We start from the raw sequence: 24321 nt of genomic DNA, 5'->3' as shown, positions 1-24321 counted from the left end.
GCATATTTCAAAGCTAGTGCTCTACCACTTTAGTCAAAGTTCCACTTTCAGCTTTGTTGGTGGTGGTGGTTATAGGGTTACAGAGTTACAGGGCCTTTCCTGCCTGGTCTGTCTTTGAACCACGACCCTCAGATTTCAGTCTTCTGAGTAGCTAGGATTACAGGCACAAGCCACCAGCACATGGCAACTTTTTTGTTCGTTAATTGGAAATAAGGGTCTTGAAGATTTATCTGCTCAAACTAGCTTCAAATCTTGATCCTCAACTCTGTGTGTGTGTGTGTGTGTGTGTGTGTGTGTGTGTGTGTGTGTGTGTGTGTGTGTGTGTGCGTGCGCGTGTACTGGTTTGTATTCAGGGCCTGGGCACTGTCCCTTGCCTTTTTTACTTGAGGCTGACACTACCACTTGAGCCACAGTGTCACTTTCAGCGTTTTGGTGATTCACTAGAGATAATAGACTTTTCTTCCTGAGCTAGCTTCAAACCAAACTCTTGAGGTGCTAGGATTACAGATGTGAGCCCCTGGGATCAGCTTCATTCATTTTAAATGGAATTTAATTTAGATATGAACTTTCAACACAAAGATGGCTGAACTACATTTAACCATCACTTTTTTGGGGGGGGGATGTCTAGTCGTGGGGCCTGAACTCTGGGCCTGGGCGCTGTCCTTTAGCTCTTCAGCTCAAGGCTAGCACTCTACCATTTGAGCCACAGTACCACTTCTGGCTTTTTTTTCCCTGCTTATGTGGTACTGAGGAATCGAACCCAGGGCCTCATGCATGCAAGGCAAGTGCTCTACTACTGAGCCACCTTCCCAGCCCTTAACCATCACTCTTATCTGAGATTATATATATTTTGTACATGAAGACCTGTGAGAAAACTTAATGTAAAAAAAAAAAAAAAACAACTTAATGTAGCCAGGCACCAGTGGTTCACGCCTGTAATCCTAGCTACTCAAGAGGCTGAGATTTGAGGATGGTAGTTCAAAGCCAGCCCAGGCAGGAAAGTCCATGAGATTCTTATCTTCAACTAACCACCAGAAAACCGGAAGTAGCACTGTGGCTCAAGTGGTGGAGCGCTGGCCTTGAGCTGAAGAGCTGAGGGACAGTGCCCAGGGCCAGCATTCAAGCCCCATGACTCCATGACTGACAAAAACAAAAACAAAAACAAAAAACTTAATGTATGAATCAGGCACAGTAGGGGATTTACAATGATGACTAACATCAACTAGAAGAATGGTAACAAAAGATTGTAATAAAATTGCTAGCATTATTTCAGGTCACACTGTGCATATGTGTCTGACTGGCTTTGGCAGACTCAAGGGAAATAAAACTAAGAATGTTTGTTCCTAATAATTCCTAACTAATGACTAAAGTAACCCAGAGCAGAGAGCAGGCCACAGACAAGGATGGTTTCATTTCCGTGATTGCAAATCTTATCTTGGAGTCTGGTACTTGGAATTCTTCCAGTTTTCCTCTCCACTCCTTTTTTCTTCCGTCCTTACATTCATATATTTAAATTTGTAATTTGATGAATATTAATTAAGGTGTTATTGTACAATTATTGGAAACTTATTCCTTTGTCCACTTCACTATTTTTGTTGTTGTTGTTGGTCGTCGGGCTTAATTTATGGGCCTGGGTGCTGTCTCTGAGCTCTTCAGCTCAAGGCTAGTGCTCTACCACTTTAGCCACAGTACCATTTCTGGTTTTCTGGTAGTTTATTGGAGATAAGAGTTTCATGGACTTACCTGCCCAGGCTGGCTTTGAACCGCAATCCTCAGACCTCAGCCTCCTGAATAGCTAGGATTACAGGTGTGAGCCACCAGCACCTGGCCACAGAAGTGGTAGCACCACTTCTGGTTTTCTGGTGGTTTATTGGAGATAAGAGTCTCACAGACTTTCCTGCCCGGTCTGGCTTTGAACCGCAATCCTCAGTTCTCAGCCTTCTGAGTAGCTAGGATTTATAGGCATGAGCCACCAGAACAAAAAAGCTCAAGGACAGCACCCAGACACTGAGTTCAAGCCACAGAAGCAGCACACACACACACACACACACACACACACACACACACACACACACACACACACACAACTTACATATAAATACGTTAACTCCTGAATTGGTTCTATTTTGGGATGACTTCATAGCTCTCCAACTCAAATGTTTCCTTAAATTTATTAGTGAATGATTCATTCTCTAATGCTTTGTTTTTAGACATCCATCCTTCCCTTCAAGACAATTACCTCAGCCACAGCCACCACCAGGAGGTGGATCCTGCTCTGGAAGCAGTTCAATTCAAGGCTCAAAGGGTACGAGGGAGAGATGGAAGCTAATAGGAAGGTGACCATGATAGAAGCATATGGCACAGAAAAACTATTCATTTTTTTATGAGCAGGGAGAAAAAAGAAAAGAGGCTGAGATTGGGGTCCCAGAATCCCTTACAAGAGCAGGCCTCCAATGACCTAAAGACCTCCCACTAAGCCCCGCCTTCAAAGGCTCCACTATTTCTCAATAGTGTCATCCTGGCTTTTTTGGTCAAGGATGGCACTCTACCACTGGAGTCACAGCTCGACTTCTGGCATTCTGCTTGTTAATTGGAGATAATAATCTCACTGGCTTTTCTGCCAAAGCTGGCTTGGAACTCTGATCCTCACATTTGAGCCTCCTGAATAGCTAGGATTACAGGCTTGTTATTAGAAAGTTCTTCCAAATCTGTCTGCTCTTGATACTGGTTCTCAGCTTTGCTCTGGAGCTCCAAAGAATAAGGCAAGCTCATTTGTTTTTTAACCTCACAATAATCCTGGACAATCAATCTCTCACAGGATAATCACAACTCAGAATGTATTATCTGCAGGATAGCTTATCACACAATGTCACTCAATCCCTCTTTCCCTGAAGGATACTGCTCTCTTCTAGATTTCACTGCAATAGAACAGTTAGCAATAAAATGTCTTTAGAAGCCAGTCAGGTAATATAAACAAAGAGGTCACCCAAGGGTCAGGCCCTTGGTGGCCTGTGTCATGCTTGAGTTTTGCCCTATATCTCCTTCATTTCATTCTGGAACAATCTAGTCATTCTTTTTTAGGACAAACATGTTATGTTACCAAACAAAATTCTTCCTCACCGAAAAAAAACCCCTCCCTTTATTTTTTCAACTTTTCTTACTAAAAATACAGCCTCATATTTACAATGTCATTGCATTTCCAGTACTTAGGCCTTTCTGCCTTGTGTTTTATTTACCTGCTTTACATGTATATTTTGAAACTACACACACACACACATACACATATAATATATACAAATATATATATATATATATATATATATATTTTTTTTTTTTTTTTGGTAGGTCATGGGGGCTGAACTCTGGGCCCGGGCACTGTCCATCACTCTTCGGCTCAAGGCTAGCGCCCTACCAGTTGAGCCACAGCACCACTTCCAGCTTTTTTCTGCTTATGTAGTGCTAAGGAATCAAACTCAGGGCCTCATGCATGTGATGCAAGCACTCTACAACTGAGCCAACTTCCCAGCCTGAAACAATATTTAAAAAAAAAATCTCCAAATTAGACAAAATTACTCTTCCTCTCAATAAAAGAAATGTTTTTTTGTTTTGTTTTCTTTTGTTTTTGTCAGTCATGGGGCTTGAACTCTGGACCTGGTGCTGTCCCTGAGTTCAAGGAGAGTGCTCTACCACTTGAATCATATCACCACTTCCGGTTTTCTGGTAGTTAATTGGAGATAAGAGTTTCACGGACTTTCTTTCCCTGGCTGGCTTTGAACCGTGATCTCAGCCTCAGATCTCAGCCTCCTGAGTAGCTAGGATTACAGGCATGAGCCACTGGTGCCAGCTAAAAGAAATATTTATATCCTTTGCATAGTTTTTCTCATCAAAAGCATACTTTTAAATTCTCTTGTTTTCATTGCATATAGAATTACGTATATTAATGAGAAAACTGACTTGAGTTACTGACTTGAAGTTCTAGCAGAGACCCTGGAAGGATCTCATATTGAGTTGCTTTCAATGTACAATTTATCAGATTTTTTTTGGTATTTGTTTTGTTGGTCATGGGGCCTGAACTCTAGGCTTGGGCACTGTCTGTCAGCTCTTCAGCTCAAGGCTAGTGCTCTACCACTTGAGCCACAACACCACTTCTGACTTTTTCTGCTTATATGGTGCTGAGGAATCAAATCCAGGGCCTCACGCATGCGAGGCAAGCACTCTGCCACTAAGCCAACTTCACAGTCCCATATATATATATATATATATATTTTTTTTTTTTTTTTTTGTCAGTTGTAGGGCTTGAACTCAGGGCCTGGGCACTGTGCCTGAGATATTTTGCTCAAAGCTAGCACTCTACCACTGTGATCCACAGCTCCACTTCCAGTATTTGAGTTGTTAATTTGAGATAAGAGTCTCAGGACTTTTCCGGGCTGGCTTTGAACTGTGATCCTCATATCTCAGCTTCCTGAGCAGCTAAGATTATAGGCATTAGCTACTTGCACCTGGCAAATTATTTAATGCATATATATTAAGCTGGAACCAATGGATCACACCTGTAATCTTATCTATGTAAGAGGCTGAGATCTGAGAATTGCATTTTGAAGCCAACCCAGGCAGGAAAGCCCATGAGACCAATAAACACAAAAAAGCTGGAATCTGAGCTGTCGCTCAAATGCTAGCCTTGAACAAAAAAAGTTTAGGGATAGCACTCATATGCTGAGTTCAAGCCCCAGGCCTGGCATATATATATACACACACTCACATATGTATGTATCTATGTATAGATACATACATATGTATCTATGTATAGATACATACATATGTGTGTATGTATATGTGTATATACTTGACATTATATTTAGCAATTGATGTTTCAAATTACAACTTACTTAGAAATGACTAAAATTTTGAATATTTATTACTTAATTTAACATAACTTGATGATGTTAAAAGTACCTGAAAAGTTCACTTGTAAACATTTATCTCATTTACATTCACCTTATTTATTTTTAACAAGTATACCTTGCTGAAATGGGCAATACTGATGAAAATGTGTTGTTCTTATAAACTGACGTGTTGAATTGAAACCTCTTTGTACAACTATTTAAACAAAATTTTAATTTTTTTTTTTTTTTTTTTGGTCGTGAGGCTTGAACTCTGGGCTCAGGCACTGTCCCTCAGCTCTTCAGCTAAAGGTGAGTGCTCTACCACTTGAGCCACAGTACGACTTCAGTTTTCTGGTTGTTTATTGGAGATAAGAGTCTCATGGACTTTCCTGACTGGGCTCATTTTGAACCACTATCCTCAGATCTCAGCCTCCTGAGTAGCTAGGATTACAGTCACTGGTGGCTGGCAAAATTAAAAATTTTTACCTTAAAAATATATTTAAATACTTACAAAAATTATGATGTTTAACAGGCATAATTATCATTTTGAGGTTTTTTGTGTTTTTTTTTTTGTGTGTGTGTTTTGGTCATGGGGCTTGAACTCTGGGCTTGGGCGCTGTCCCTGCGCTCTTCAGCTCAAGGCGAGCGCTCTACCACTTGAGCCACAGCACCACTTCCAGTTTTCTGGTGGTTTATTGGAGATAAAAGTTTCAGGGACTTTCCTGCCCCAGCTGGCTTTGAACTGTGATCCTCAGATCTCAGCCTCCGGAGTAGCTAGGATTACAGGCATGAGCTACTGGCGCCCGGCTGAGTTGTTTCTTTATCAAAGAAAAATTCTAAATGTTAAATAGCTGGACTTAATCTACAGGAGGCAGGGGAATCCCACATTATATCCTCATCTGCAGTTTTTGATCTTAGGTCAAAATTACACTTTCATGATCTTAAACATCTAACATAGGTAAGCAGAACCCTGCATAGCCTGCAAACCCAGACAAAAATAAAGGAAAACAATGATTAAAAATCTCTTCATTTTCACTTTGCCAACAAATTTTAATATGTTGTTAATAAAGTCACCTTATTTGTCAAGGGTTTGCATGTCATGAGCATGCAAAGACTTTTAGATTCATTACTATAATTTTAACAATGTCATTGTATCTGAGTACTCATTTATCATAAGCTAGTCTGAATGAAATTCCTTTAGATGCTTTACCTTGTATAACAATATATAACACATACATATGCAGCACACGTATAGACATAGCTACACAATGGAAAAATCTAGCTTTCATCATATCTCTCACCTTAGCTTCTCAAGAGGCTGAGGTCTAAGGACTGAGGTGTGAAGCCAGCCTCGGCTGACAAATTCATAAGGCTCTCATCTCCAATTAATACCAAAAGTGGAGGTGTGGCTCAAGTGGTAAGAGCACTGGCCTTGAGTGAAAAAGCTAAAGGACAGGATCCAGGCTTTGAGTTCAAGTCTCAATAATAACACACACACATACACACACACACTCACACACATACACACACACATAAAATAAAAAATGTTTCCTTCTTCACTGTATTTGATATTGGTATAATTTGTGGAGGGGAAGGGAAAAAACAAATTGTTTAAATAGGGATACAGATAGACCCATTGCAACAATGAGACGTACAAGATGTTATGTCGAAAATGAACTTTACAACTTTGGTGTGGGGGAGTAAGTGGGGGTGCGGAGATGGGAAGGGATGGGAAGGGGAAACAAAGGAGGAGGCAGCAATGCTTGATAAGAAATACATTCATTATCTTGCCCATGTAATTGTAACCCCTCTGTATGGTACTTTCACAATTAAAAAAAAACAAAAACAAAAAAAATGTTTCCTTCTTAAAGCAGTCTGATCTTCATACTCAAAATTTGTAATTGATTTTTGTTGCCTATACACAGTTCAGTTCACAGATTATTTCCACAGAATCCAAGAGCAGACATGAGCAGAGCAAACATACCCAAGAATGTACTCTCCTTACTTAATGGAATATAGAACGATGAGAACCTTGTCAAGTTCCCATGGGCAAACTGAATGTTTCTGGGCCATCCTCTGTGTGTGTGTGTGTGTGTGTGTGTGTGTGTGTGTGTGTGTGTGTGTGTGTGTGTGTGTGTGTGCTGGTTTTGTGGCTTGAACTCAGTGTCTGGGTACTATCCTTGAGGTTTTTTGCTCAAGGTTAGCACTTTCCCACTTGAGCCACAGCCTTACTTCCAGCTTAATCTCTGTGGAGACATAGGAGGGCCTGGTCTCCGTTTCTGAACCCTTTCCTCCCATGATCTTATCTCCAGCTGAACACACATCATTATGTCACCCTGGCTCTTGCCTCCTCCCAACCATCCTCCTAGGCTGTCCCTACCCTTGGGCGCTCATGACCTTACTCAGATCCTAAGTAAGAACTTCTTATCCAGCCTGATGCCCTTCAAGCACTGTTCCTGGCTCAGCTGTCATGCTTCCTTGGCAAAAAGCTAGACCTGGCTCTGGATGGAGAAACACAACCTCTAGCTGATCACACGAAGGTGGTGAGGAAGAACCAACCGTACTAGGTGCCGCCTGGAGTCCTGGTCTATATTGCTTTTCCTCCACATTCCTTTAGGAAACCTATGGGTGCTTCCTCCCAGCACTGGGCCTTTGTGCCTGCCTTCCTGCCTTCCCTTCCCCAGGTAACTCTTCTCCCACTGAGGGTCAAATGAGCATGCCTGGGGTCAAAGTTCAAGACCACTCAAGCACCGTTCTGTTGTCCTCTCTCTCCTCAACATCAACTCTTCCCTCATCTTTTCTGGCATTACATACAACAGATTGTTACAGTTTGTTTAACCATTCACACTCAGGTAATGTTCAACTTTATGGGTTTTTAAGGCATTGTGTTTTTGTTGTTGTTTGGTGGGCCTCTTTGTGCTCAAGACTAGCATTCTACCACTTGAGACACAACACCACTTTCCACTTTTTTCTGTGTAGTTTATTGGAGATGAGAGTTTCATGGATATTCCTACCTGAGCTAGCTTCAAACTGGGATCCTCATGAGGATCTGAACCCCCTGAGTAGCTAGGATTATAGGCATGAGCCACTGGTGCCTGGCATAACTTTTGGGTTTTTATCAGTAAGGTTTCTACCAACCTTTGTTTATAAGTTCCTTCAGGCAAGAATATCTTTGTTTCTCTGGAGTACATGTTGAAGAGCATAACAAACAAGTCATAGGGTGAACACAGGTTTAATTTTAGAGGAATCTGGAAAATTATTTTCCAGAATATTTGTGTGCCATTTTCCATTATCACTAGCAATGTGTGAGCGAGCCAGTCTTCTCAAATCCTTGTCAGCATTGGATATTATCATGATTTTTCATTTTAGTCATTCCAGTATAACTAGGTGGTGACATTATATTGTGGCTAGTATTTGGATATTTCTAATTACTAATGATGTTGAACATCTTCTCATGTGTTTATTTGTCAACTGCATTTCCTCTTTGGCAAATATCTGTGCATGTCTTTTGTTAATCTTCAACTATTTTTTCTTTTTACTGGTAAGATTTGAATCTCCTGTATATATTTCAGATCCAGGGCCTTTGCCAGATGTCTAATTGCAGATATTTCATGCCTATGGGTAACTTGTCTTTCTATTGTTTTAACTGGGACTCTCATGGAGTAACAGTTTGTTTTATTTTGTTTTGTTTTGTCAGTTGTGGGGCTTGAGCTCAGGGCCTGGGCATTGTCCCTGAGCAATTTTGCCTAAGGCTAGTACTTTACCACTTGGAGCCACAGCTTCACTTATAGATTTTGAGTGGCTGATTGTGACTTTTGTGTCCCAGCTGGCTTCAAACATCAATCCTCCAGATCTTAGCCTCTTGAAGAGCTAGGATTACAGGTGTGAGCTCCCAGTACCCAGTATTCCTTGGGGTTTTCTACATAGACAATTGTGTTGTCTATAAATAAAAAAAAAAAATCTTACCAGAAGTAATTGAAAGGTGGGGCAGGGTGAGGAGCTGTACTGTGATTAGAGGTCAGCAAAGGATGGAATACACATGATCCCCAACATGTGATGTGAAAGCAATAAGTATTCAGATATTGAAATCTGATCCTCTTCAGGGATAACAATATGTAGAAAATCCCTCTCTTATGAAGCTGAGAAGTGGGAAAGGGGGCAGATCTCAGTCAGCCTGGGACAATGGGGGCAAATGTTTCATGCACTTGAGGCATGCAAGTATTCAGTAATGCCATGTAATAACCAATACTTGATCATAAGACAAACCTTGTGGGAGATATTTCCCCAGCTTAAGCCCAGGTGAGTGTGTAAGCACATTTAAGGTAAGCTAAGCTAAGCTGTGATATTTGATGGGTTAGAAATATTAAATGCATTTTAGACTGATGATTGTTTCAACTTACTTTGGGTTTATGGGGAAATATAATTCCACTCTAAGTCTAGAAAGGTCTGTATAAAGAAAACCCAAGCCAGGTGCAAGTGGCTCATGACTGTAATCCTAGCTACTCAGAAGGCTGAGATCTGAGGACTGTAGTCTGAAGCCAGCCTGGACAGTGTCCAGGCCCTGAGTTCAAACCCCAGGACCAACACACACACACACACACACACATACACACACACACACACACAAACACACACAATCCATTTTATTGAAAACATTATTGTAGTCTAAAGCATCCCATTTATGATATGATTTCTTGTGTGTTTCTTTGTTAATTCAGAGACTAAGCTGTTACAGTAGTCTGACGATGATTGTAATTCTGAAATACATGATTAATACTGTAATTCTGAAATACAGGATTAGTACTATTTATTCATGAGGATAAATCGTAATTCAAGGAAAGAGAAAAACAATTGAGATTTCTGACAAGGTCACAAGTAAGGTGCAGATACCCCATGGTTTGTTACCTACATTCATGGGGGGAGAAATATTTGTAGTTAGCAGTTAGGCTGGGAGAATGACCCAAACGATAGAGCATCTGTCTAGCAAGTGTTAATTAGGCCTTGAGTTCAAATCCCAGTACCACAAGAAAACATTAATGAAAGATGCAATATTGGTTTCCTATTCATATTCTTAGAGTTCAGAATTCTTCCCACAAAACTCAGATGGGAGCCTTGGCCCAGCCCACACAGAGGTAACATTCAGGGCAATCTGATACAGGACACCAGTGAAGGACATAGCCCAGGCTGCAGCTTGAATCACACCCTGCCTAGCTGGAGAAGGTGTAGACCAGTCCTCTTCCTGAGGTCCCCCTGAGGCTCACACCCCCTAATGAATCCAGATTTAGTTATCCCTGCCTTCCTCCTGTGTCTCCAGCCTTTCCTAAACAAGCAGACACCAGGGCACGGATAGTACAGGCTGCATTGCATGTCCAGGAGAGAGCAGCTTGCTCCACTGAAACTCTGACCGATTGGAAACAGCTGGTTGAAACAGTTTAAAAAGTACCAGGCCACTTGCTTAGCTTCCCACGCACAGATGCATGCATAATCAAGAATTCCAGAGCTGTGGGAAATGCTCCCTTTCCAGGGAACAGTGAAGACATGTGTCCACTGAGCAGCAGACTGATAGAAAAACCCAAAGAGAGGGAGGTAGCTGCTGGGCTAGGGAAGTGAACCCAACTACATGCCTTGATTAGGGTACACTCTGTGTCCACAATCTGAAGTCCCTGCTTCCCTCTGTTGATTGGGTGGAACAGCCAAGCAAAGCCACAAGGAATGCCCTCAAATCAGCCTCCCCCCACCAAATGAATATATGTTCACAAGAACAGGGAGTTATTCAGAGAAGTCCAGGATAATGGACTGGTGGATATTTGTTTGATCCAGGCTCACTGGATTTTTAGCATAGTATTCACCAGGAGGAGGAGTGAACTAATAGAGAACAGATTGAAAATGGGATAGAAGATGAGAGAGAGTACAAGAGGTCAGAGGTCAAGCAGTGATTTTGGAAAGAGAAGACAGCTCTGATTTTCACAAGCCTGAGCTATGCAATCGGACAAATATTTATGGCTCTCCTCCAGAGCCCATCCTGGGAGACCGTGGAGGAATGTCCCTGTATACCAGTCTTTCTGCCACCTCCAATTACCCTGAAATTCACCTTCAATCTGGGAGGGAGAGGGGCTCCACATTTCCCAGAGTCATCTGTTCTGCAGGCCTGAGCTGTCTGCTTCTTTGGCTTCGGCTGTTCCCACATCCCACCACCTCCCCTGTGCCTGGTGAACTTGAGGTTGCTCCAGTCTGCGTTTAGGGCTGGAGGGACCATTGGACTCTGGGGGATGGGAGGATGCTGAGTCTGAATGACCAAGCAAGACCAAGGTACAGTGAGCTCACTGCGGGCGCAGGATATCAGTATCACAAGCAATGGGTCTGAGAGTGTTTTCCTGTCTGGATCATTCACTTTTCCTCTGTGATGCTGCAGCTTTGTAAACCCAGGAAGTGAGGAAGTATGGGAATTTTGACCCCTGATTGTCCAGATGGGGGATGCTAATCAAGACACATCCAAGATGGTTCAACTGACCACTGGGTAATAACCAAGACAAACCCCTCTTGCCAGTCTCTTCTGGTAAGCTGCTGATTACCAGTATTGTCTCTGCTTGTTCTTTTTCCACTCATGTTGGCACTCTACTACTTCAGTTACATCTCCACTTCCAGCTTTTTGCTGGCTAGCTGGAAATAAAAGACTTGTGAATTTGTCTACCCGAGCTGGTTTTGAATCTCAATCCTCAGATCTCAGCTTCCCGTGTAGCAGGATTATAAGTTTGAGTCACCTGTGCCCTACTTTGGGCCATATTCTGAGCTGTGTTCAACAACAGCTTGCCTCTGCTCTCATCTAGACTCTCCTCCATTCTGTGGCCTGTAATATGGCCCTGTATTGGGCATCTGAGCATCTCATTCCAGACTCGATTCAGTGGGTGGTCCCTGTGGCTAAACCAGGAAGCTCGTTTCCTCTCAATCTCTGAGAGACTTCTAGGTTCCAGTGACCTCTGAATTATAGGCACAGTTGTTTCCATGTGCATCTTAGCAGGGCATGTGGACATTACATTACTCAACTTCCTGTTCCTAGATGACAGGATCCACGATTCCTCACAGTTGTACTACCCCATCCCCAGCACTGGACCTTCTGCTGCCCTATTTCCTCCCTTATATTGTATAATACAACCTCACATTCTCCTACCCACTTATTCAACAATCAACACAGATAGCTTCTGTGATTCAATATGTGGGTTTTCCCCCATCCCAAGCAAGCATCAACTCTACAGTGGATACCAGCTGAATATCCTCTAACTGATTCAATCCTAAGTCTCCTGGGCAATAGTGTCAGATCCCACAGGCTCCAGGGCTCAGTTCCCAAGACACCTCTCTCCTTTTTTGCCCTGACACTTCACCCCAATCACAAGTCCCAAGTTGTTTTCCTGTATTTTGACTGACCTGCTATAAATCAGGGTTCCTCACTCCCTCATTCCTGGTTGGATTTGGTTAGTTTGGTAGAGAGACGCAGGGAACTCTAGGAAACAAGTTTATTTATTACTAAGATCACAGAGGAAGCATCAGGTGGATAAGTGCATGGGAAGGAGCAGGAAGATTCCATGCCCAGGTGTGCAGTAGGGTCAGACCTTCCAGAAACGGTAAGAGGTGTTTAAACACTGATATTGCTGGGCCCATGAATTAACTAGAAGCAGAAAGGAAGTTTTGTATGTGTCCTTGATCTAAGCCATTCTCTTCAAAGTCACTTTGTACTTACCATGGAATCTTGTGATCTGGACTATGTTTGATGCACAGTATCTTTATGGGGACTAAAACTATCCCTGGGGCACAGCAGAGCATCTTCAGGAAAGACCACTTACTAGGCAATGATGGTTTGTTTATCCTGATTAGTGATGAAAGCTGCAACAATTCCTTCTGAAATCCTCCCAAAATAAGGGCTGAAATAATGAGCAACCAGGCCACACCGTGACCTAGACTGTTTAATTTTTAGGTGTACCGCTCTTTTCCTGCCCCTAGTTTGTCTATTTAAGTGTATAGATTCACGTCTATATCCTGAAGATGGCTGAAGATGTTCTTAAAGGCCATTTTCTTGAGGCAAGTTGGCTATAGGGAAAGAATCTGAAGGCAGCACCCTCTCCTAATTACACCCTGGAGACAACCATGAGTCCCACCTTCTCCCTGGTACCTCCAATGATCACTCCTCCTTGGGGGTCATTAGTGGTCAGTCTGTGGTTAGGGTTTCTCCCTATGTATAGAAAAACTCCATGCCAGTTCTAACCAAACTGAGATACCTGCACAGTGAAACCCCTTGGGTCTTTAGCTTGAACTTTTCTCAACAAATGCCTACTTAAGGCTTCATGTATATGTATTAATATATATATTGTATATGTATATATATATATATATATATATACATACATACATACATAAAATTGTGGGATGGCACCTTGTATAGCACAGATCCTGTCTAAAAATCTACAAGTCATGGTAAGATCAGACTACAGTCATTACTATGAACTCTGAAAAAAATTTAACTACATGCTTGCTTGTGAGCCACCTAGCTCAGGCCCAACTTTTCCCTTAAATGTGTACTTTCTCTCTCAACTAAACTTCCTACTTTGTCTTCATTCAATTCTTCAATGGACTAGCCAAGAATCTGTGATCTTTACCTCCTCGACCACCTGCCAGTAACATATACATGGCTACAATAAATTTTGTTCCACTGCCCTTCACTGTAACTGTTTATTTGGCATGTAGGGGTTAGTTGTCAGACCTGAATTGTGGCACTCCTAGAATTTGGACCTGAGGTTTAAAAATTCTGAGTTGAGAACCTCCCCATGTGTGTACCCCTTCATCACCCATTCAAATACTCCTTTGGTTTGAATGGAGTCTTCATTATGTAGGAATGATTGATTTTATCATTATCCATTGGAGAGCAATACAACTTTCATCCACAGTTGGGAGTGGAGAAGGCTTGGTCTTTCTAGTGTCAAGCCCCCTTCCTGAATCTCTCTAGAGATGACCAGTAGCCAGTCATCTCCATAGCACACAAAAATACCATTTATTGTTTTAAAGATTCGAAGCATTTTATAAATGAGCCAAGAATCAAAGACAAAGACCAAAATATCTATCTCACCATGCTCCAGCCAGCAACTACAAAGCACTTGTAAATCTTAGAATATGCTTCAGTGTTTTATGGCTTCAGATGGTACATGGTGTACCTTCTAGAATGTTCTCTACATAGTTTCCTGCTGCTTGTTAGCTTAAAAATATTTTTCCATTTACCTTCCACACTCCCTTTAGGCTTGGTGTCCTGTTATCCAGCTCTGATTACTGCACCAGAGAAAATGAGCTTCCTCTGGGTTCTACTTACTATGGTTCTCCTGGGTCTGTTATTGCACGTGTCACCACAAAGAAAGCACTGTTCTTTTTTTTTTTTTTCTGGTCCTGAGGCTTGAACTCAGGGCCTGGGCACTGACCCTGAGCTTCTTTTGCTAAAAGCTAGCACTCTACCATTGAGCCACAGCCATTTCTGGCATTTTTTTTTTTTTTGTTTATGTGGTCCTCCTCCTCCTCCTCCTCCTCCTCCTTCTCCTCTTCCTCCTCCTTTTTTTTTCTTTTTCTTCATAAGGAGGGGGAGGAAGAAGAGGGGGAGAAGAAAGAGGAGGAGGAGAAAAACAAGGGAAAAATATACTCACTACCCTATGTATGTAACTATAACCCCTCTATGTATCACCTTGACAATAAAGTTAAATTTTAAAAAATTAAAGCAGAGGGGCTGGGAAGGTGGCTAAGTGGTAGAGCGCTTGCCTTGCATGCCTGAGGCCCTGGGTTCCATTCCTCAGCACCACATAAGAAAAAAGCCGGAAGTGGCGCTGTGGCTCAAGTGGTAGAGCGCTCGCCTTGAGCTGAAGAGCTGAGGGACAGCCCAGGCCCAGAGTTCAGGCCCCACGACAGGACCCAAAAAAAAAAAAAAATTAAAGAAGAGAAGAAAAAGAAGGAGGAGGAGGAGGAGGAGGAGGAGGAGAAATGGTGAGAGAGCAGTAATAAAATACAAAAGCCATGAGAGCAGGTGAAATTTCCTCACTCATCTGAAAGTCAAACCTTGGAAGGAGAAAATGGAGACCCAACCTGGCAAATGTTCCTGTGTCTGTAAAATTCAAACCATGTCCCAAGGGAAGAAACAACCAATCAACAAAGCCCACACACATACGAAAAGAAGCAGCCAATCTGTGAAGTCCCAGTAAGTCCATAAGATCTGGCCCCAGTCCTTAGGGTGCAGCCATACCAAAAGAAGCAGCCAATCTGTGAAGTCCCAGTAAGCCCATAAGATCTGGCCCCAGTCCTTAGGGTGCAGCCCTAGGTAAATTCTTCAGCCCCCAAACGTAACAATTTTACATGAGCTTCTTCATCAACTCTTCAGGTCCCCTGACCAGTGGACTATAGGGAGCCTAGTGGTTTCTCGGGATAAGGGACTCCAGATGTGTTTCTTCATGTGCATACTGCTGGGAGACTGACTCTGATAGTAACAGGTCACTGATGAGAATGTGGGCTATGGATAAAGGAGTTTTCAGGGTGAACCACAACTCATTTCTGAAATGAGTAGTTCTGGTCTCTCTTGACCACTTGCTGGCATTACATCTAGCTGCTTAGCTTAGAAGTTTTTTATGTTGTCAGTCATGGGGCTTGAACTCTGGGCCTGGGCACTGTCCTGCAGCTCTTCAGCTCAAGGCTAGGGCTCTAACATTTGAGCCACAGCGCCACTTCCGGTTTTCTGAGTGGTTTATTGGAGATAAGAGTCTCACAGACATTCCTGCCTGGGCTGGCTTTGAACCGTGATCCTCAGATCTCAGCCTCCTGAGTAGCTAGGATTACAGGTGTAAACCACCAGTGACCGGCCTTAGAAGTTTTTGTTTTGTTTTGTTTTTTTCTGTCAGTCATGGGGCCTGAACTCTGGACCTGGGTGCTGTCCCTCAGCTCTTCAGCTCAAGGCTAGCACTCTACCACTTGAGCCACAGCACCACTTCCAGCTTTTTCTGCTTATGTGGTACTGAGGAATCGAACCCAGGGCCTCATGCATGCAAGGCAAGCACTCTACCACTGAGCCACCTTCTCAGCCCCCTTAGAAGCTTTATGATACTTGTGGTAGCCAGTTTCTAAGATGGTCTCTCATGAACACCATCTCTTTGGTTTCAAACCTTTGTAGAGTCCCTTCCAACATGGATGAACATGAGAGCACTTGTTACTGATGGCAATTCATTATGAGAACTATGGCTACTGCCTTAGTGAGTGCTCCCCCGCCCTCTATCCCCTTGAGCTCTCCAATCAATTTTTTTCTGGGAAAAGCTTCTCACCACATTACAAGAAGCTCCCTGGGTTGGCCTATTCAGAACGCAACCAGAGTCTGTAGCCAGTCATCAGTGACAACACATAGATGGGCTTCAGTGGAGATTTCCAGCCCCTGTCAACCTTCTGACAAGACCATATTCCTGGTGACATCTTGATTGCAATGTCATGAGAGACTCTGAGCCAGAAGACCCACAGTAAGCCACTCTTAGATTATTAATCTATTTGCTATGCAATCAAAATTAATACAATCTGTATGGAAAATCAGTCTCACATAACTATGGTCATTGATAAAGTATCAAAACTACTGATCGATCATGATGACCCTTTGTAGTGAACAAACGGAAATGTACTTACCTAGGCCCAGGATTGGTAAGGCAGCTGCAATTAGTGCATGTTTCAGAGTATTAGCATCTATGGAACATCGTGTGTGTGTGTGTGTGTGTGTGTGTGTGTGTGTGTGTGTGTGTGTGTGTGTATGTGTGTGTGTGTACACATTCACACATGTATGTGAATTCCTATTCATTTATGTTTGAAATGAATAAGAAGAAAAAGGCTTTTTTTTTTAAAAACCTCCTGGCAGTTCAGTTGTGTGTGCCTGGCTGCAATTCCTCGTTAAACCATATTCCAAAAATTCCTTAAAAACCTCAAATGAGTACGGGCAGGAAATACCTGCTAAAGATGGTACTATGGAAACCCTGGGTTGTAAAGTGCTGTATGATTACAGAGACAAACCATGGGAGTGTTTTGACACCCATCACTGCATCTTGCATTAATTCGAAACAGTGACCTCCCAAACATTGTTGTTGCTCTTGATGAAGCCCAAGGGATCCAGGTTAACGCTGTGATTTTCCTGTAGTGAAAAGACCTGTGGTCACAACTGTTTGCGGAGGTCTTGGAGTGTTTCTGTGAACGCAGTTAAACTCAAGAATTCATAATGAGCTGGGAAAAAAATCCCACTGCAGCTGAATCCCATAAAAACACATTCTTAGAGCTAGAATGAAATTTAAAACAAAATGAAATATCTGAAGGTTTCCCCCTTTCACCCACAGGACTATATATTCTCAGAGCGGCTGGATCTTTGGCTCAAGTTACATGAGAGAATAGAAAGGGCAATTTGTACTGCACAGAATGTGGACCATTGTCCAGCATGATTATTTCTCCTTTATTTTCTAGATAGTATTTCTCACGGTACTAAAGTTGGAATGACCTCAAAAGGTTGCAAAGGGGAATTAAAACAGTGACCATATAATTTCATATTAAAATACAATATAATTTCAACACTGATGGCTCACATCTGTAATCCTAGCTACCTAGGAGTCTGAAATCTAAGGATCACAGATCAAAGCCAGCCTTGGTAGGAAAGTTTATAAGACTCTTATTGCCAATAAATCAGCAAATAAACCTGAACTGGAGCACTGGCTCAAGTGGTTGAGTGCCAGCCTTGAGTGAAAAAGCTAAATTCAGAACCTGAGTTCAAGCCCCAGTACTAGCACACACACAAGAAAGAAAGAAAGATAGAAAGCAAGGAAGGAAGGAAGGAAGGAAGGAAGGAAGGAAGGAAGGAAGGAAGGAAGGAAGGAGGGAAGGAGGGAAGGAGGGAAGGAAGAAGGGGGAGGGAGGGAGGGAGGGAAAGAAAAGAAAGGAAAAGAAAAGAAAAGAGAGATAATGTAACTGGAATGGGATCATAGCTCAGTGTTAGAGCACTTGCCTAGTGTGTGAGATGTCCTGAGTTTAATTCCATGCACAGAATTATTTAGTAACTAATTAAAAAAAAATAGTGGAGAAAGCTGGGTGCTAGTGGCTCCCACCTGAATCCTAGCTACTCCGGAGGCTGAGATCTGAGGATTGTGGTTTGAAGCCAGCCAAAGCAGGAAAATCCACGAGACTCTTCTTTCCAATTAACCACTTCAAAACTGGAAGTGGAGCTCTGGCTTAAAGTGGTAGAGTGCCAGCCTTGAACACAAAAGCTCAGGGACAATGCCTAGGCCTTCAGTTCAAGCCTCACAACTAATAACAACTACAACAACAAATAGTGGAGAGGAAAAGAAGTATGAATATAAAGATAAAACAGTTTTTTAAAAAGTGTTGGCATGTAGCTATGTTCAAAATCCTAGATTTGATCCCCATGCTCTAAATTAACATTGTGTGCAACTCATAGCAGCTAAGTCACAAAAGAAAAAATACCAAGAACTAGGAGGATCTCTGGTTTTGTTCTTTAAGTCCTTCAATTAATGAGATGCATCCCACCCATATGACAGAGGGTCAGCGGTTCTGTCCCAGGGTCACCTGCTTCTCAGTGAGGACCCTGAGGAAGTCTCTGGAGGTAAAGGCAGGAGCAGGCCCCTCTTAGCGCTCCCTTCATCTCGTGCCTCTGCCTTTGACTCTGTTCCTGGCCATTCCCAGCCCTCTTCCACATCCCAGAAATAGCAAGTATTTGCAGCCTCAGCCTACCAACCCCAGCTTCATGACTTCTCCCGTGGAGGCCGGTCACATAGTCCTGTCCGCTCGTCTCTGCTGCGTATGTGTCAGTGTTCTTGTGGTCTGTCTGATGTATCATCAATATTTCCCAGCCAGGGAAGAGCGACTCATGGAACCCATTTTGATGCTAATTAGATGGTCTAAAACATTGATAGAGCCCAACATCCACTTGTAGTGAACTTGAATGGCTAAGGTGAGTGGGGGCAAGCAGCAAACACTCCATGACAAAAGCCCCTTGAACACGAGAAATGCCATAAAGCTGCTAATGCAGAACGCAGTCTATTCAAGGTCAACATAATGAACAGTGTTCATTTGTAGACCATCCATTTTGTCTATGAGTAACAAGTGTTTTCAAGGAGCTTTCAAGTGTCATTGATAGAAAAGCTTCATAACTGGAATACAAAGCAAACACAAGCACTGCTTGGCTTGGAGCTTTCTAGTCTAATAAGTCACTCTTATCTGGAAGGATGGTCTTCTTACAGAGGGGAAATCTGAAGCCTTCAGCCTCATCAGTTCTTAGTTAATAGTTAACTTAAAAATGAGTAATTTTGGCCAGATGTTAGTGATCCACGCCTGTAATCCACCTACTCAAGACGCTGAGATCTAAGTATTACAAGTCAAAGCTAGTGTGGGCAGGCAAGTCCTTAGACTTATCTCCAATCAGAAAACAAGCTGGAAGTAGAGATGTGGCTCAAGTGGTAGAGCTCTAGGCTTAAGTAGAAAAAGCTAGGGGACAGGGCCCGGGTCCTGAGTTCAAGCCCCAGTATCAGCATACACACACACACACACACACACACACACACACACACACAAATCATAAATTTTGGAGGTCACTTAGCTGAGCAATGGACTATTATTGTTTCCCACTAGCTTTGCTGTGCTACTTGTGGTGATTACCCTGTCTAGGTCTTGTAGGGACCTACAGGCTGCTTTTGCTAAAACATCTGGGCCTGCAGATGTCTGATACATAACCAAATGGGAAGAAAATGCTTAGCATCGCCATCTTCATGTGGTGTCTGACCCCTTTGTTTCCTCAACTGTCAGTCACATTCTTCTCAACTCTGCATACAAACAATAAACATTTTTTTTTTTTTTGCTACTACTCAGTTTTGAACTCAGGGCCTTTCACTTGCCTGGCAAGTGCTCTATCACTTGAACCATGACCCCAGTCCTTGTTGTATTAGTTATTTTTAAATATAGCCTCTTATTTTCATCTAGTCTAGCCTGGACCACAATCTTCTTGTTTATGCTTCCTTATAGCTAGGATGCCAAGTGCACATGATCGTACCTGGCTTCTTTGGGGAGGGGGGAAGGACTTTCAAAATCTTTGAAGGAGTTAGCCACAAACTTTAATCTTCCCCATTTCTACTTCATAGCTAGGCTTATAGATCTGATCCATCACACTCAGCCCAAGTTGAACATTTGAGAAATATTTTATCCAAGACTAATGAAACAGGGTTAACTTGACTTAGACTTTCCTAGCCTTTCTCTCTTCCCTCCATCCAGGCTAAAGACATCTACCAATCACCATGACCAGTGGCAAGCCAGCCACTATGAGTTACACCTGTAATCCTAGTTACTCAGGAGGCTAAGATCTGAGGAACATAGTTCAAAGCCAGCCCAGATAGACAAAACTGTGAGACTCTTATCTCCATTTAACCAGCAAAAGCTGGAAGTGGAGGTATGCCTCTAGTGGTGGAGAATCAGCCTTGAGCAAAAAAGCTAAGCCAGAACTTGCTAACACAAGTGCACTCGCACAAAAGAAAAGAAGGAAGTAAAGAATGAATGAAAAGAAAGAGAGAAAGGAAGGAAGGAAGAAAAGAAGGAGGGAAGGAAGGGAGAGAAAGAGAGATCAACCCAATAAAGGAATGGAAAGAGGTGGCACCCAAGTTCTTGGAAGATCTCCACCTATGCTCAGAAAAAACATGAATACTCCTCCTTTCACTAATCTATCTTCCCTCCTCCATTATTCCTCTTTTGCATCTGTAACCCTTCAAACTCCTGGGGTAGAGAAGGTGATCTGTGAGCAAAGCTCCTTTCTCTCCATTCTCTGGCCACCGTAAAATAGCATCCTTTATTCCCACCTCTCAGATACTCGTTTTTCCATGGGATGAGCTTTGAGTTCTGCATTTGATGATAGTTTCCTTATCTGAGGATTAAATATCTCAAGGGCAAGGCCTTACCATGCCTTATAAGCATGTTGATTAAAATATTGTTTCAATCAGCTTTAGATGCTGTAAAAAAAATATCCCAGGGTGCTGGGAAGGTGACCCAGTGGTAGAGCGCTTGCCTTGCATGCATGAGGCCCTGGGTTCGATTCCTCAGCACCACATAAACATAAAAAGCCAGAAGTGACGCTGTGGCTCAAGTGGTAGAGCGCTAGCTTTGAGCTGAAGAGCTGAGTGAGGGACAGCATCCAGGCCCAGAGTTCAGGCCCCACAGCCAGAAAAAAAAATCCCAGAAATGAGTGGCTTAAGGAACAAAAAATATTTTTTTCCTCTCACTTGTGGAGGCTAGACATCAAGATATCAGCAGGCTGGCCTGGGACGGATAGGAGAGAATAATGAAAGGGGTGACATCAGTCTAATTGTGTTGCACTTATAAACTGATTTGTTGAATGGTAATTTCCTTGTACAACTATTTAAAGATAGTAGTAGTAGTAGTGATGGTAGTAGTAGATATCAGCAAAGTTGGCTTCTCTTTAGGCCTTTATTCTTTTTTTTAATTTAATTTAATTTTTTTTTTTGTGAACATACTGTACAGAGGGGTTACAATTACATGGGCAAGATAATGAGTACATTTCTTTTTTTTTTTCTTTTTTGCTTATGTGGTGCTGAGAAATCGAACCCAGGGCCTCAGGCATGCAAGGCAAGTGCTCTACCACTGAGCCACCTTCCCAGCCCATGAGTACATTTCTTATCAAGCATTGCAGCCTCCTCCTTTGTTTACCTTTCACATCCCTTCCTAGCCTTCCCCCTACCCAATCCTCCCCCTCTCCCCCCCACACCAACATTGTAAAGCTCCTTTTCGATATGACAACTTGTACTTCTCATTGTTGCAACAGGTCCACTTGTATCCTTAAACGACTTGTTTTTCCCCATCTCCTCTACAAGTTATACCGACATCAAATATAGTGAAAGCAGGGGTTATACTGTGGGGGAGGGACATACAAAGCAATAAAGAGATAATCTTATAAATGCGTTAGAAACAAATGCATGAAAGAAAAAAAACATTAAAATACATATCTAAGGGTTCATTTTCCTAACATCACATTATCTGACCTTTTCCGCTTGACTCATACATATACTAGATATTGCAAATAAGGGAAACCATGGGACCTATGTTTCTTTGGGCCTGGCTTACTTCACTTAATATAATTTTTTCCAAGTTTTTCCATTTTTTTAGGCCTTTATTCTTACTCATTAGCATCTATATGTTGTCTGTCCTGATCTCTTCCTATGAAGAGGCCTTGTCACATTGGATTAGACCCCATCCATATGATCTCATTTTATTTTTTATTTATTTATTTTTAGTTGGTCCTGGGGCCTGAACTCTGGGCCTGAGCGTTGTCCATCAGCTCTTCAGCTCAAGGCTAGCACTCTACCACTTGAACCACAGCACCACTTCCAGCTTTTTCTGCTTACGTGGTGCTGAGGAATTGAAACCAAGGGCCTCATGCATGCAAGGCAAACACTCTATCACTGGACCACCTTCCCAGCCCAATGATCTCATTTTAATTTAGTCACTTCTTTAAAGATCCCTCTCTCTTGGGGCTGGTAAGGTGGCTTAGTGGTAAAGTGCTTGCCTTGAATGCATGAGGCCCTGGGTTCTATTCCTCAGCATCACATAAACAGAAAAAGCTGGCAGTGTTGCTGTGGCTCAAATAATAGAGCGTTAGCCTTAAGCTGAAGAGCTGAGGGACAGCGTCCAGGCCCAGAATCCAAGCCCCATGATTGACAAAAAAAAAAAAAAAGAAAGAAAGAAAGAAAGAAAAGAAAATCAGAATAAAGATCCCTCTCTCACATTCTGAGGTCTTGGGAGTTAGAACTTTAGCTTTTGAATTTGTGCGGGACACAAGTCAGTAGACAAGTATTCATCAATAGTAACATCACATTGGAATTCTCAAAAGGTGTCTTGAGTCACATAGAAGTAATTTAAAACTCTGTTGTCCCAGAGTTCGCTCTGGTCTAGCTAAAGAGGTACCTGAGGGGTTATGTCTTCATTTAGTTTCTTCAGGAGTTGGCGCCATCATCTAGGGCTAATGTTCAAAACTGTCTTCAACCCTGTTTAACTGTCCAGACCAAGACTGTCCAGACCTGTTAAAAAAGATAGTGATAGGCCATTGAGATGCATGGAAAAATCATTCTGCAGAAAAGTTTACGAAGAGTGAGGAGAACAGGAAGGGAGGCTAACAGTAGATGGAGACATTTCACTTTGTTTTTGGAAACTGGAAAATACCACAGTCCTTTCTGGAGGAAAAGGGACCAAGATGGCCCAGATCAGCAAAAGTACTACTGCTTCCACTGGGCTTTTGTATATGGCCTGAGTTCTCCCAGTACTCGGGAGGGATCTGATGTGATCAGGGCCACTCTACAGCCCTGTCCCCTACTCAGGACAATCTGCACCCAGATCTGCTTTCTAGCAGAAACCCATTCAGGGCTGTTGGCATAGTGTAGAATTTATATAAAAGAGAAACACAGTTTGTAATTAGGACAAAATGGTTATGAATCAAGGGTAACCAGAACAGTGGGGCAGAGAGAGAGAGAGAGAGACAGACAGACAGACAGACAGACAAAGACAGAGAGAGACAGAGACAGAGACAGAGACAGAGACACAGAGAGGGAACTTCCTGCTCTCTGGCAATCAGTGTATCTCACTAAGCAGGCTGTCTTAGCTCATAGGCAAAAATGGTTTATAGGGTAAATGTTTCTGGTACAGGAAACTATCTAGAAAAAGAATACTAAGTTGGATTCTATGCTTGTACTTATATCATATATATATATATATATATATATATATATATATATATATATATATATATATATCAGACAGAATAATAGAACTAGTGAAATAATACCATTTTTAGAAAAAAAATCTAAGCGATATATGTAAACTCAGGGACCAAAAGACTTTTTTTGGCAGCTCTGGAAATTGAACCCAGGTATGCACTGTCACTGAGTTACATCCTCAGCCCAGAAAGACCTTGCTAAACCCAGAAACCCAGGATAAACAGAATTAATCCCATTAAAACATTATATATAGATATATGCTCATATATGACATGTATAGTTGTATATTTAAGTTTTATGTATGTATGTACATAGTTTCACACAATCACACCCTTGTGTGTACAAATGATATGCACATAGAAACAACAAAAGATACCAAAGAAATCAAATACAGATGTTACATTGGAAACTTATTTTCAAAGTATACGAATGATAATGATTAGTACAATGATATGTAAAGACCACTTGAAACAAGTAGCTGATGCCTCACACTTATTATCCTACCTCCCGAGGTAGACAACTCAGAGAGATTTTTATCTCCAATTAACCAGCAAAAAGTTCAAAATGGAGGGATGGCTCAAATGATAGAGCGTCAGCTTTGATTAGAAATCCAAGTGAGAATG

Source organism: Dipodomys spectabilis, unplaced genomic scaffold (genome assembly GCF_019054845.1).
Source record: "Dipodomys spectabilis isolate Male_0828 unplaced genomic scaffold, ASM1905484v1 ptg000098l, whole genome shotgun sequence".
Classification (NCBI taxonomy): Eukaryota; Metazoa; Chordata; class Mammalia; order Rodentia; family Heteromyidae; genus Dipodomys; species Dipodomys spectabilis.
This window is presented reverse-complemented; position numbering follows the sequence as displayed.